Consider the following 14,488-nt stretch of genomic DNA (forward strand, 5'->3'; position numbering starts at 1 on the left):
ACACACACACACATCTTGCGACAGCAACACCGCGTGCGAGGTGTTATCTTCTACAATTGTCAGTGTCATTCCCGCTCTAAAGTAGCGTATTGTACTATGCTACAGCATGAAATGAAGCCTTGAGGGATTACATGATAATAGTAACACTAACAAAAATGATAAGAATAGTACTTGTATTGATATGATTGATGATAAAGAGGATAATTCACTCTGCAATCGCTTGTTAATGTTAGTTTACTGTTGTCGGGCTCCTGTCGCTGCTTATATTGAGTTATTATAACCTATCCTTCTCCCGCTACCCCCGAAGTACAACCTAGTGTTGTAGGTGACGCTATTAGCGGCTTAGAGCAATAGCTGTAAGTTGTAAGTGGTGTGTGTGTGTGTGTGTGTAACGAGGTGCGATTGGTCATTCGGGTAAAGGGAAAGGGGGCTGCAACTGACGCTTGGAAAGAGGGTTGATTACATGCCATTGTCTTCCACAAGGGGAGTATCTCTTCGTCTGTAGCACATCACTTTTAATGCAAGATCCTTGCAAGACGGGAGGTCATGTAGACAGGCGGCGCTGAAGACACAAACTACCAGGTATAGAAGGGCGTAGGAGTAATCCTGCTTGTTTAACCCCTCCTGCTCTCGCACGCTCCATTTTCTCTATGACGGGGAGAAAAAAAAGGGGGTATATAAAAAAAAAAATCTCTCCCCTGTTCATGGGGATGAGGGAGGCAAGCGCAGAGACAAGTGGCAGAGAGATCGCATTGGCTGTGTTTACGCTCGGGGTTCAGCCTCGGCTTTTGCAAGCGGTAAGGACAATAGTCCTTGGGAAGTGGGCTCGGGCCAGACGTGGTCTGCGACAGAGACCTGGGGGTGTGTGGGTGTGTGTGAGGGGTAAGGGGGGCGTATAACACTGAGTAGGAGGCACTTTGGTTGATATTTTTAGCCCAGGAGCTCGATCACTCGACCTCTGCAACATCCAAGGACCTTTATAAACCTCTCTGTCCTTCGCTGAATATTAATTTGTGACGCGTCCACCACATAAGGCGAAGATCGGGGCCCGGATGAAGTCTCAAAACTGGTTCTTTAATATATACACGGGTGTTACCGGACTCTGCCTGCAAGTGGTCGCACCGCGAGTATGATAGTCGTTGGACAGAAGGGAATACAGTCTTGTTAATTATCTTTACTTCAAAGGGTCGTTTGAGATGCACCTCCAACGTGTAAAGTGGAGAATGTAGATTTGTAGACTAAGTGCGAGGAACCAATTTACATGTCAGGCAGAGGATCTAGCCCTAAAGGAGCCTACCTTACCTTGCACTTTGCGTGGAGCGCAGCCTCGAAGATGCAGGAACCCCATGGAAATATTTTAGGTTATCTGATGATATTAAAACCACTACTATTGCCACTAATGATAATATTTGTGATGATTACAGTTTTTCTTTTGAATTACAATAGCACTATTCTTGTGTTTGATGATCAGAATGTAACACCTCTCTATTTATTCTTGATAAAGGTATTTCAAATGGAATTTCATGCTTTAAGTAATAATTACATTAGTACTGAAGACTGTGGTTAACTTTCAATGTAATCTGCGGGACATTTTGCTGACCTTTGGCGGAAACCGTGCAGTGACTCCTCCTCAAATAAACACATCACTTCAGTACTCTAAACCCTCTTCTTCTCGTCCATTTAGATGTTACAGAGATACTAGCAAACAGGGCAAGAATACTTGTGGATGTATTGTTATATACCACGATCAGTTTGTGTGTCTTGCTGGTGTATGGCTTAGGGTAGGCCATGTGCCGGAAACCCTCTTTCTTCTGTGCTGGCTTTGGAAACCAGTAGCGCGCCCCTGTTATTCATACAGAGAATCCCCATTATGAGGGTCGCTGGTTATTTGGCCTTTAGGCCTATCGAATGCTAGGGTTCATTAAGGCCGTTAGAGTCAACCTATGACCATTGCCACGCGGAAAGACTTACAAAACCTTTTTTCAGATGTTTAACGCGTTTTCTAAAGACTATACACACTCTTACGGCATATAATGCTTCAATGCTTGTATTTTTTTTTCTTCGTTTCATTGATATATAAACTGGTGATAGAAATTTGACTTGGGTGTTAGAACTGATGACATTGATCTTGAAATCTATAGTTGAACATTTGGATTTTTCTTAATTTGGATAATTCCACCACAAAGCTCAATCCACCGTTTTCTTTGTTTTTGAATTGTTCACAGACTAAATTAGTAATGATAACTTGAAGTTTCTTCGGAGACTTTCTTATATTTCATCAAATTATGGACGGACTTATAAAGTTGATTTAAGTATATATTCTGACTTGCCTTAGCCTTTCCTCGTCGATATCACCTTTTATAAATTCTCCAGCAGCGCCCAGGAAGCAGGCCAAGTCCTCCTGGTAGAACCAAAGGTTGAAAAATAAAAGAAATAATCATAATACATTAATGAATACGAGAGATTGATGATCCATGTTTTGGTATGAGTAGAATTTTGTTTATGAAAGACATACAGCAGAATTGATGCCTTGAATTGCCCAAGGCAATTATCCTTTACCCTCTTCCTATTTTTAATGGCAAATATGGAGGGTCGGTGAATCTGTTGGGTGGGACTGAAGTGTCCGGATGTTGAAAAAAAGAGTTAAATGGCTCGTAATCATTAAAGGAACGAGCGGAAACATTATTAAGAAATTCAAAAGTCATCTGAAAGTATATGGCCGACCTAATATTGTTACGATTTTTTATTTTTTTCACTTTTTAAGTGACGAGAGAATGGCCTTTGACTTGATCCTTAAGGGCTAGGGAAATGGCAAGGGCTATTATCCTTGGCGATCGTAAGGAAATGTTTAAGGTGTCGTACCGTCGTGTTCAAGGGTTGTACCATCGTGTTCAAGGGTTATATTGTCGTGCTCAAGGGTTGTACCGCCGTGTTCAAGGGTTATACTGTCGTGTTCAATGCTTGTACCACTGTGTTTAACAGTTGTACCGTCATGTTCAATGCTTGTACCGTCGTGCTCAAGGGTTGTACCGTCGTGTTCAAGGGTCGTATTAAGAGGTCAATGGAGGCCAATAACTAACACCAAAAGATACATCAGTTATCTCCAGCACTAGGTGAGTTGATGAGGTGTTAGCATACATCATAACACACAGGAACTAACCATCGCAGAGTATTCTGAAACATGAATTGCTCTCGTAATGAACTTTGAAAAAATCTGAATGTCTCCCCTTAATTTAGGTGACTTAAAGTTGGTCTTATGAGCATTGTTCATGTTTACCCTTAATTTAGGTGACTGTTAAAGCTGGTCTTATGAGCATAGTTCAAGTCAAAAGCACAAGAATTCATTAATACAGTATACTGTAGAATGTGGGAGCTATGGAAAATGGTGGGAAGGTCTATTTTGGACTTTATTTTCGAAACTAAGGCCAAAAATAATAGTCTTCAAATATTCTCGTGATGTTAGATATTATGACAATAACAGTTCACTTATCAGCTGTCTTTGTCTTTCTGATATATTATTGCCAGATTACTTTTCCTTAGAACTCATGATAATCACGTGTGAAAGTCAATATTTCAGCTGAAATGGATCTGATTAGTGATGTGTCATTTAAATAGTCTGAATTTTGGCTTCAGATTAAGTGAAAGAATTTTTTGTGTGAAGGATATATGGCTAGCCTTGATATAAGCGATGGATTAGCACTTTCCCTTTCAGTAATTTTCATAATCAGTAATTCATATCCTGAATTAATGATTTCAGTATTAAACTGCTTGTACTGGTAGGTGTGTGTGTGTGTGTGTGTGTGTGTGTGTGTGTGTGTGTGTGCAGAACACTGTAGTGTTGTTTAAAAAGGAATAATGTCAGAGATTAAATGTATTGAAATACCACTAGAGGGCTTAGGTCAATACTCTTAGTCTATTTAAGCATCAATGAACCAGGGGAAATGAAGGTTGTCATGTCACTTTAATCATAAATTATAATATATAGTAGGGACTAATTTAGATTATCTGTCTGTAGTGTCGACAGATCTGTTTATAGTCTGTATTTATACTACGTCCTTTTAAACTCCCACATGCTTTCTAGGCCATTTTGAGAGAACTAAAGTTTTTCAAAATCTGTTATGATATGATCATGTCTGTTCGTGTGTTGTGTAGAGAGAGAGAGAGAGAGAGAGAGAGAGAGAGAGAGAGAGAGAGAGAGAGAGAGACACGTGGGGGGGGGGAAACAACGAACCACACACACACCCCCCCCACACGTGCCTGGACGTTATCGAGGTAGAGCGACCGTGTAACCCTTACGCGCGCAACTTCAGGACTGAGGTATAGAGGCCGCCCAACACACAGGTAAGGACAGCCCAGTCGCGTACGAATGCTGAAAACTTGACCACCAGTACTCCACGATTTATAGCCTAGTAGGATGGCTCCCCACCCATTCACAAGCTCCCCAGATGCGATTTCTGTGAGGGAGGAATTTATATCAGGGTTTTTAGAGATGGATGGGTTGTTCATGGGGTCGAATCCACCGGGGTGGATAAGGATTCGGGTGTAGTGGGGTGTATTTTTGTGCAAGTTCGTCCTATCTAAGACTGACAGTCGCTCCTCCCCGTCGCCCAACACCCAGCAGTTACTCATAGAAAACGGACAGTTATCACCATGTGTAGACTCATTCATTTCGACTACCATTTCGTGGGTTCTGGCCGAAATTTACCTCATACGAGGTTGAGAGTGTACGATAAGGGCAACTAATGACGCGAAAGGTGTAAGTCCAGAGTATTGTACTCGTCCAGTGACGTATTTATGACCATTTTTGCCTTTTTCATAAAGTACATTTCATTTTTCAAAGCTCTTCGTCATGTGGCTGAAATGCTCGCTGGGTGTGTTCGCCAAATCGCTGAAAAACACGTTTTTAACGAGTAAATTTCAATTATAACATTGATCGGAACTTCCCAGTTGTTCATATGTTATTTCAGATCACGTGTTTACGATTTCCAAACCCATAAAACTCGAAAGGCCTTCTTAAAATCAATAGGGAGTGGATGCAAGGGTGAGTTGCGTCTCGGTTCCCGAACGCCCCTGCGCAGCTCGAGGCCACAAAGGGAGGAGCCAACTCGAGTGACGAGCGATGACGGGCGGCACTTGACAGTCTGCCGTCAGAGGAGACAGACACGCTCTCTCCCTCCAACACCATCTCTCCGCGCTTCCTCCAGACGCTTAACGAACTCTACTACGTCAGGTCGCCAGCTGTAAACGCTTATAAGCTGACGTGAGCTGACGTGAAGATCATACAGTCACTCGCACTATAACCAAATCTGACCCTGACTTTCATACTCGCAAGACATTGTTGGCGAAACTAGTCTCCTTACCACCGAAATCAAATTAAAATTGTCTGGACTAGAGATTCCTATCTTCAAAACATCCTTGGACTGTACGATATTAGAGACTATTTCATATTAGAGGTTAAATTTCGTGAAATCGTGAATTGGTGATAGATTCCAGAGCAGATCGGCTTGATACAACGACAGGACCCGAAGAATCAAACAGTTCTTCCTAATTTTATGGTAAGTACACACATGTATATATATATAATTTTTTTTCCAAGTATACCACTTTCGAATCATTCATCACACGTCTCCAAACGCTTTTAAAAAAAAAAAAGGGTTGGATGTACACCCTTAGGGGGTATGTAAGAGCATTAATAAATCGCTTACGTACAACCCTGGAACCCACGGTACATAAGCAACACCCCCTCTTCTCCTCCTCTCAAGACAGACACGAACGGTTTTCCTTCTTCGTCTATCGGTGGCTAGACACCGGAGCCACGGATCTCCAATCTCTAACATTCCGTGCTTTCCGTGCCGCGCGTGGGAACATGTAGTGTCGATGGATATAAGCTTTGGCGCCTAGGACAGAACGCGTGTTTACGGTATATCGATTCGAGCGTGTAGTGCCGTTCGGTCCGGGTTTGGCCTCGCGGTCTCTCAGTGTTTTGGGTTTGCCTGGTCCCCTTGTGTGTGTGCGCTGTGTGGTCGGTCTCCTGCGCTCAGAATCAACTCCGTTGTGAATTTATTAATGCCTATATATTTTTCTTTCCCCCGTAAGGAGCCTCTTCGCATTTTAGGAGGTTTGTTTTTTTTTCGATGATGCAGGTTTTGTGCTGAGCTAGCGGTCTCTGCGTTAGATTCGGTGTGGCCAGATGTTCTCTTCGTGCGTTCGTAAATGACAAAATGCCGATGTTCTGATACGCCTTAAGTCTTCTTTACAGTGTTTTTTAATGTAAGAAATGGTGTTCGTCTGTTATGGTTTGGTGTGCCGGTCAGTCATTTTGTTTCCAGGTCCGTTTTCCCGTTAACAGCGGCACCGTTTTAGGCCTACTGGTTCTGTTATGGGCCCGTCCCAAGAGTAATGAGTTAATGGAAGATTTTCTCTCTGTTTCTCTCTTTGTCATCTTGTCACATAAATGTACATCAGATTATTGTATAGTTATTAACCTAATTATCAGATATTTGGTTGCTATAATTTCTTGATCCTTCCATAATAAAAATCTGAATTTTTAAGATTAAATGGATTTTTTTTTCTAACTTTTTGAGGGTTTTGTCTTGTGCTGTCGCACATGTTCCGTGGTTACAAACGACGGATCTTGTATATATTTATCTAAACATTTTTGAGTAACTTTTAATTGCTTCGCTGTTGTGTCTAATGCACGCACACACACACACATTGTATTACAGCGACCCCACACGACCTCTTGTGGGGGGTTTTGTAAGCTTCGAGGTTGCTCTCCACGCGGAAGCTGGGTAAGGTTTACTTCTTTGGTTGGGAAGGTCTTCGACGGTGCTGTAAATATTTCCCAAAATATTTTCCAAAAGAAGGAACAGAGAAGGGGGCTAGGTGAGGATATTCCCTCAAAGGTCCAGTCCTCTGTTCTTAACGCTACCTTGCTAATGCGGGAAATGGCGAATAGTTTGAAAAAAGGAATATATATATATATATATATATATATATATATATATATATATATATATATATATATATATATATATATTACGGACATATTTAGTTTTTTGTTGCAGCCGAATTTAATTTTAAATAAGGAATATTTATTCTTGATAAAATTGATAATTTAAAAGATAAAAATTCATCTAAAAATTTTTTTTCCAGTCACATTGATGTCCTATTCTCCACCATAACAGGGAAAGTATAAGAATGAATGATGCATACACTAACTAAAATACGTTGGTGTCATGACTGACTGCATTCACTGGTGTACATACAGTAGCGAAGGGCTGGGTATCGGTGTATTGTGAGGATACATGTTGTAGTGTGTGTGTGTTGTGAGGATACATGTTGTGGTGTGTGTGTGTTGTTGTGAGCTGTGAGCATTGGTGTGTGCAGCCTGTCATGTGCTATCTTCTAAACGCTGTCATGCATTAATGTTATGCATGACGGTGTATGCAAACTCCCTCTTTCCGCTGTGCAAATTATATATATATATATATATATATATATATATATATATATATATATATATATATATATATATCTTTTTTCTTTCAAACTATTCGCCATTTCCCGCGTTAGCAAGGTAGCGTTAAGAACAGAGGACTGGGCCTCTGAGGGAATATCCTCACCTGGCCTCGTTCTCTGTTCCTTCTTTTGGAACTATATTCAAACTATTCGCCATTTCCCGCACTAGCGAGGTAGCGTTAAAAACAGAGGACTGGGCCTTTGAGGGAGTTCCTGGAATGAGATCCACAATATATATATATATATATATATATATATATATATATATATATATATATATATACTCTCGTCTATTTATTCATATTGTTTATCGGTCAATTTCTGGTATGCAATACCTATGCAATAACCATAATAATTGCCCAATACAGAAGTAGAATATGGTATTCTCTGAATATTTTGTGAAGTGCGTTGATAAAGAATTGGTTCAATTGCTTGTCGCTATATGGTAATAACTTAACTACAACAGAAGTTTGTGAAAGTTTTTGAGATTCTTAATCACCTTAAATAAAACTAGATAAGTTAGTAGTGCTATTTGCGACGTGGCGATGGGGGAAAAAAAGGTATTTTCTTAATATTTTTTTTTTTGAGGTTGTATCATATGTGTTCCCAATTTTTTTTGTACGTGAAATGTTCATTTGCTTAGCGAGCGTGTCTACTGCTAATTTTTCTCGATGCAAAGCGAGTGTGCCCTTAATTCGCACACCCCGCCGGTGATGTGCGCGCAGACCTGAGGATTTGGCCGATTCAGCGCAAGGCTTGCGCAGTCTAACAGCGCTAGTCAAAGCATGATAGAGAGAGAGAAAAAAATAATGAATGATGGAAAGAAATAATCATTTCGCTTGATCTCGGAAAATATTTAGTTTCAAATAGATAAATTTAGCTGAACTGCGCTTATCAAATAGGTACCGCGGTAAATGTAGCTGCGCTTTGCGCTTATCGAATAGATAACTCTATAAATGTAGCTAATATTTGCGCTTATTAAATTGATTTACGCGGTAAACGTAGCTCAACTTTGCGCTTATCAGAGAGATAACTGTAAATGTAGCTGAACTTTGCGCTTATCATATAGAGAACTCTGTAAATGTAGCTGAACTTTGCGCTTTTCATATAGAGAACTCTGTAAATGTAGCTGAACTTTGCGCTTATCATATAGAGAACTCTGTAAATGTAGCTGAACTTTGCGCTTATCAGACAGATAACTCTGCAAATGTAGCTGAACTTTGCGCTTGTCAGATAACGCGGTAAATGTAGCTGAGCGAGCTTTTCCCTCATTGATACGTCGCAGTAAGTTGAAGGAGCGTTGTTGGAGAAGGGGGGGAGGAGCCCGAATCTATCGCTGTAGGAAGAATCTCTCGTCAGCGTCTCTCCGTTTGACCACCCACCCCCCTGAGAGATTAGAAAGAGGGGCCCGGCCACACTCCGTGGTTCATCTCTCTCGGCTACTCTCTCTCTCTCTCTCTCTCTCTCTCTCTCTCTCTCTCTCTCTCTCTCTCTCTCATAAGATCCCTGGCCATTTCCACCCACCCCCTTATCTGTGTAGACGCGTCGCTCTCTCTCTCCCCCCCCCTCTCTCTCTCTCTCTCTCTCTCTCTCTCTCTCTCTCTCTCTCTCTCTCTCTCGGCGTATTCGACGTCATATCTTCTTATCGTCTTCATCTCACAACCGTGTGATAAAAAGGGGAGTTATGATAGTGGAAACCCGAAGGCAAATTTGACGGGGGAGTTTGTCTGGTAATCTTAGATGGTTCGTTAATGGGTGTCTGTCCCAGACAGTAATATCTGTTGTCCATAAATGTTGATTCCGAAGTTTATCCATAACTCAAGCTTTGTGAAGCTAAAACCTCTTCCCCCTTTCAGTCGTTAGTCGAAGCATTGCGCATTATACAATATGCATATCTCGAGAAAATAAAATACTCTCGAAATATTGGTGAATATCGCCTCGCGAAGATATTCTCGGAACAGCAAAAGGAAGTGGTGTGTGAAGGGAAATTAGCTTTCCATATGACACTAGATGTGGCCAGATATTGAGTGAGGAAAAGAATATATATATATATATACACAATTTCTCCTCTAGTCTCGGCTAGGTAGCGTCAGGAACAGACGAACGATATATATATATATATATATATATATATATATATATATATATATATATATATATATATATATACACACACAAAAAGTACACATAGCGAGTGTACATATGATGTAGGTAAAACCACTCCATATTTTCTGTTCCGTGTGGTTTAATTTTCCCTCTTGGTCATCAGCAAAACAGTAGATAATGCGACTTATTTTGCCCTACTACAATATAGGTAGCGCATGATATACCTTATCTTTCGATAAAGATAACGACTTATCTATCAAGAGATGGATATGATTCACTGGGAAATATGTTTCAATTCGCGAGTTCGTTATTATAGTGAAACGTTTCGTAATTCCTTACTGGATACGAATCGCTGGTATATAGTTTCGTCGTTTCTACCAGATAAAAATAAAGTTTTAAAAAACTATTAATAGCTTCGTACAAGAATTTTGAGGATATCTTGATGAACGATAGATAGCGGAATAAACAAATAATTCAGAACTAAATTAATAGGATATTTTAATATGCCATAAAACTGATAAAACTCTTCAAGAAACCATTATAACAATATAATAAAAAATTACCTTTGATTTGAAAGGTATAGGAACCAAAAAGTATTATATGCATCAAGATAGCTCATCCCTTCTGGTCTCTTGTATATATATACAGTGAGCAGATTTGAAAAGGGAATTAATGATACCCATTTTAAAGATTATAGAAGTTATCAATAACACATGATGAGAACAGACATAGGATTATTATCTCTTGTACAGTACGATTAATAACAGGGTAATAATCTATATTGCAAATTTAAGGAAAAAAAATATTCCAGAGAAAAATTGAGGAAAATGTTATATTGCTACTATGTTAATGATAATGATAATAATGTTAATTATAAAGATAATGATGATAATGATAATGTAATGATAATTATTACGAATCTAATGACGCCACGCTAAAAAAAAACATAAAGATATATTTGTGTAAAAATATTTACTGTGTCATCACATTTTGCTTACCAATGTACGGAAAATACTTCTAACGGGAAGAGCATTTGAGAATTTGTTTTACAGAATTAATAAAGATATGTATTTCTTTTTCCCCCGTGGTCAAAACAGGCCACTTTCATCTCAATTTAGAAATATTAAACTCGCTCGTGTACTTTCGAGTTATCCGATAATTTCTTTTAAGCAAACCACCTCATCTCATTTTTTCCCTCATTTCTGTCATTTCTGTTCCAGAATTCGTTGAAAATATGGTTGAAATGACAGAACTGTTATTATAAGTCATATTGAACCATACAAGGAGAAGGAGAGTGACTTAAAACTGAAACATGGTCAAAAGTTTCATTTATGATCACACGGTACTCAATTTTAACATGTTTTTCGGACGATTTAAAAATTTGAGTTCACACTCTCTCAAGCCGGCAGCGTCTCTGCTATAATTTGGTTCATTGTGAGAATATCATATATATATATAATATATTTTTTTCATACTGTTCGCCATTTCCCGCGTTAGCGAGGTAGCGTTAAGAACAGAGGACTGAGCCTTTGAGGGAATATCCTCACTTGGCCCCCTTCTCTGTTCCTTCTTTTGGAAAATTTAAAAAAACGAGAGGGGAGGATATTATGTTATAACTAATCGAATAATTTTGTTACCTGTGATAGTAATAATGGTATTTATGAAGGTGGTGAAATATTAAGGGAAATAGATGACTAGTAATGAATGAATAATTAAAGATTTTGACTCTATTACCTTTATTCCACTAAATTTGATGGATATCTTAAGTCAGTTGTAGAAGCGCTGTGTATCATTGAATGATAAAGATATTAATGAATATAAGTAAAATATTAATCTAAACGTAATGATGGTAAAAATAGAATGTTAAATGTAATCGCAATTACAAAGACAATCATGTTAAATATAATAATTTTATGATATTTGATTATATCATATAACCTGTCAGTGCTGCTCAGCAATCTAAAGCGAGATTTTACTAAAGATTAAGAGAAAAGATATATATTCGGTAACTTTGATCGTTCTATATATATATATATATATATATATATATATATATATATATATATATATATATATATATATATCTTTTTGTTTCTAGTTTTCTTCATCAATATCTTGATCAGTAAGACAGTTTAGTAAACCACTCGCGGTAGCGGCATCAAAGTCGGCCACCCAGATGCCGGCCAGTACCGCTGCCAGGCGAACGATGATGATGATGCCAGAAATGTACACACGACGCCGTTGATAAGAATGATAGTAAAGATAAAATGATAAATGTATAAATTATAATATTCATCATGATTATAGTGATATATAACTATGAGAAAATAGTATAAAGAAATTATATTGGTAACATCTCTGAATAGGGCAGGAAAATCGCTTCCTGCAGATCTCTTGCATGTAGCTGGAAATCCTCCCTTCCTGTATTATTACTCTCCAAGAGGAGAAAACAAAGCAAGGATCCAAGTGAGGATATTATGGTCCCAGTCGTTTGTTACCGACGCTACCTCGCCGACGCAGGAAGCAGCGAACAGGCATGAAATAATAAAAATAATAATGATAATGATAACAATGATAATAGCATTAGTAAATGATAAATCATTGGTATTATACATGCCCAGAATGCATCTGTATCAGACAGGTATTACGACAGATGATATGAATAACATTTCACAATTTCCTGAAAATATCCTTTTTCAAATTAATGAGGGAATCGAAACGGATTATCATAACTATAATTGCAATATTTATCAGGAAATAATGTATGAATAATGGGAGACTAATTATTGTATCTGTTAGATACGATCAATTGTTTATATATATATATATATATATATATATATATATATATATATATATATATATATATATATATATATATATATATATTCCTCCTACCTAAGGAGCCCCTTCTGACTTTATGTGGCTCCTGCAGCGCTCAGGAAGTCGGCCACGTCCACCAGTTTGGACCATAGGTCTTAAAACGTAGTGTGTTCGTCTTTGTAAGGAGAGTACAAGGAGAACTGCGAAGTGCTTGGTGTGGTTGTCATTGTAGTAGCCTCGTAGGCATGAAGGTTCCTGGGATATGCTGAAACGATGGAGTGTAGGGTAGATGTATGTGTTAATTATGGTCTGTATGATTGATATATCTTTGCATTACGGAGAGAGAGTTGAATATTTATGTTTCCCCGCCTCATCCTTGTTTAATGTACCATGGATATGTTGATATGTACAGACACAGACATGCACACACGCACAGCCTAAGCCAATATACCACGTCGACCCCAGTATACCACATAATATTCCAATTCACTCTGTCCCGTGCACACCTTTCAACCTCCTGCATGTTCAGGCCCCGATTGCTCAAAGTCTTTTCCACTCCATTCTTCCGTCTCCAATTTGGTCTCCCCCTTCTCGTTGTTCCCTCCACTTCTAACACAAAAATTCTCATCATCCTTTCCTCATTCACTCTCCATATGTCCAAACTATTTCGGCATACCATCTTCAGCTGCCCCAACCACATCCTTTCTGTTACTCACATCTCTCTTATCCTTTTATTGCCAACCAGATCAAACCACCTCGCACCACATATTGTTCTTAAAGATTTCTTTTCCAACACATTCACTCTCCTCAGTACAGCCTTATCTCTAGACCACGCCTCGCATTCATATAATATTCCTAGGACTACTATGCCTTCAAACATACCCATTTTTGCCTTTCCAGATAACGAAGTCTCTTTCCACACCTTCTTCAGCGCTTCCAGAACCTTCGCCCCCTCACCGACCCTGTGACTCACTTCCGCTTCCATGGTTCTATTTGATGCCATATATATATATATATATATATATATATATATATATATATATATATATATATATATATATACATTGCAGATAAATCGCAAAAAAACTCTTAATTTAAGAATATGGGGGTTAGAAGGAGATGGGGCGTATAGCAGAACTATGTTAGGTTAATGGTAGCCGATGTGACAAAGGCATGGGAGAGCATTAGAACATGGGAGCTGGAAGGGAAATATTGCGGGATGGTTGAGAGTGGGTCATGGGTCGGGATAATGGCAGATGGGACGTATGGTAGCGGTGTGGGCGCTGGGACCCGGGTGAAGGCGCGAGATGAGACGTACTTGGGAGGCCATTGGAGGCCAATAGAAAATGGGTCATGGGGCAGCAGGGGGGGGGGGGTGTGGTGGGGAGGTTAATGGAGGTTGTGACACGGGGCGGAGTTATGGGGAAGTTAGTCCCGTAGTGTGGTCTACGGCACTTGGGAGCTCGAGCTGGGATATGGGACGGAGGCACGAGCAGTCATAGAGAAGGTTGGACATTATGGGGATGTATGAGACTACGCTACCAAGTGAGACATGGGGGTAAGGATATGGTAAGTTAATAGGAACGGGACATGGGGATTTAAGATATGGGAGGGAGACATGGTAGGTGGGGTATCTAACACACATTCCACTTCTAAGATATGTTGCTGTGCCTTCTTCGAAGTTAGAAGGACTTGTCTAGCGACGTATATATATATATATATATATATATATATATATATCTGTGTCTATATATATGTATACGTTGAGATGTATAGGTATGTATATTTGCGTGTGTGGACGTGTATGTATATACATGTGTATGTGGGTGGGTTGGGCCATTCTTTCATCTGTTTCCTTGCGCTACCTCGTTAATGCGGGAGACAGCGACAAAGCAAAATAATATATATATATATATATATATATATATATATATATATATATATATATATATATATATATAGACGGATTTTTGGCGCTCCACGGGGAAAATATAATTTTTTTTTGTAGGGTCATGTTTGCTTTCGTTAAGGTCTCTGA

General features: G+C 39.1%; 1 protein-coding gene across 5 annotated transcripts in view; it reads left to right on the plus strand.

Moving 5' to 3' along the window:
• Window positions 1-14,488, plus strand: part of LOC139757403 (homeobox protein PKNOX1-like) — a 546,893-nt gene that overhangs the window by 10,336 nt on the left and 522,069 nt on the right. For 3 of the 5 annotated variants that reach the window (XM_071677846.1, XM_071677852.1, XM_071677847.1), the window contains exon 1: window positions 5,124-5,555. The exons of 1 other annotated variant lie outside the window; for it this stretch is intronic. The gene's annotated coding sequence lies outside the window, so the exon portion shown is untranslated. Of the gene's footprint in view, window positions 1-5,122; window positions 5,556-14,488 lie in introns of those variants that run through there. One more of the 5 variants, XM_071677851.1, reaches the window with a different exon arrangement.

This window comes from Panulirus ornatus, chromosome 26 (genome assembly GCF_036320965.1).
Source record: "Panulirus ornatus isolate Po-2019 chromosome 26, ASM3632096v1, whole genome shotgun sequence".
NCBI classification, from domain to species: Eukaryota; Metazoa; Arthropoda; class Malacostraca; order Decapoda; family Palinuridae; genus Panulirus; species Panulirus ornatus.